We start from the raw sequence: 1449 nt of genomic DNA on the forward strand, positions 1-1449 counted from the left end.
TTGTTGGGGAGCCACTTCATCAGTCCCCAGCAGTGAAAGCTGGGAACCAGTGTCGGCTCACAAGAGGGGCTGCCAAGCCAGAGTGGGGGAGGGGGAGAGGCAAGCAGAGGAAACAGGAGAGACCGAGAGAGAGAGAGAGCAAGGACAACAGCTCAGGCTGAAGAAGGAGTCAGCATACAAGAGGGGAAAAGCCGGGGGGGGGGGAGAATGACCACAAGAGAGTCTGGGAAGGAGGGAGCCAGCCGGGGGAAGCAAAAGAGAGCAAAAAAAGTCTTGGAAAGGGTAGCAGAGTGGAAGAACCTGAAAGAGGGGGAGAGAGAGAGAGAGAGAGAGAGAGGATGCAGCCAATCAGCCTCGAAGGAAACAAAAGTGAGGTCAAGCACAATTGTCCAAAGCTCCATGCAACAGATGACCCTGGCAGAAGCATCAAGGGACCCATCTTTGCACAGCAGACACCCCGAACGGACTGCGTGGAGACCTACAGGACTAGAGTGGTTCATCTTGCTAACTGGAATTTAAGGTTCCTTCAACCCACCTCCTGAGCCTTCTGGGCCCACAGGACCTCCACTTGAAACCTCCCTCCTAGCTGCCAACCAAGATCCCACAGCTAGAAAGAAGGGGCAAGGAAAGGTGAAGCAACCTACTATTTGCCTTTGAGTTTGTCCCAGTTGGGCTATATAGAAGTTTTGCATCAAAGAAAGACTGTGCAAAGATGCTGGCTACCTCTGTCTTTGGGGGAGGCAATCGCTTGCACCCAACCGAAAGATGTAGACCTGCCTCTGTGGGATGAGGCGGTGGGCAAGGTGCACCCTGCAGATCCAAATAATGGTTCTGGGGCTTGGAGGTGGCCCTCGACCTGGGCCACCCCTTCAAGTTAGTCATCCAACACTGGAAGTGACCTGCAGTCTCTGAAGCAGCCTCAAGTGAAATTAACATGAGAAACTTTGTTTCCACATCTCCCAATCTGTAAAAGTGGTTAAGCCAAGTAATCTTCATATTGCAGTCTTTGATGATGGGCAGCCCAGTCCTATTTGGCCCTGATGATGCTGGATCTCAGTTAAATGTCACCCTGCACATGCCTGATCTTGTCTGATCTCGGAAGCTAAGCAGGGTCAGGCCTGGTTAGTACTTGGATGGGAGACCATCTGGGAATACCAGGTGCTGTAGGCTTATACCATAGTCTTTAGAGACTGAAGGTTGCCAACCAACCACAAAAGGCATGCCAAGGTCATATGCTATGGGATGACCAGTGCAAATGGCCAGAGGCCCCACACACATGCCAATGGCCCAGCCAGGCCATGCCAGACCAGATAAGGTGGCAGCAGGGGTAAGTTAGTTTGGGGGAGGATCAGAGCAAGGACTAGACCAAACGGGGCGATTTGGGGTGGGACGGGATGGATCTCAGCAGCAGCAGTGCATGCCAGGATCCTATCCCCATTTCCTAGCCCA

The 1449-nt window shown here is 52.7% G+C and overlaps 1 pseudogene; it reads left to right on the forward strand.

Annotated features, from left to right (window-relative positions):
* The first annotated feature begins 1049 nt into the window (after nt 1–1049).
* LOC136637810 (5S ribosomal RNA) lies at nt 1050–1170 on the forward strand (annotated as a pseudogene).
* Nucleotides 1171–1449: the final 279 nt, after the last annotated feature.

The sequence above is a fragment of the Tiliqua scincoides genome, chromosome 1, assembly GCF_035046505.1.
Source record: "Tiliqua scincoides isolate rTilSci1 chromosome 1, rTilSci1.hap2, whole genome shotgun sequence".
NCBI lineage: Eukaryota > Metazoa > Chordata > Lepidosauria > Squamata > Scincidae > Tiliqua > Tiliqua scincoides.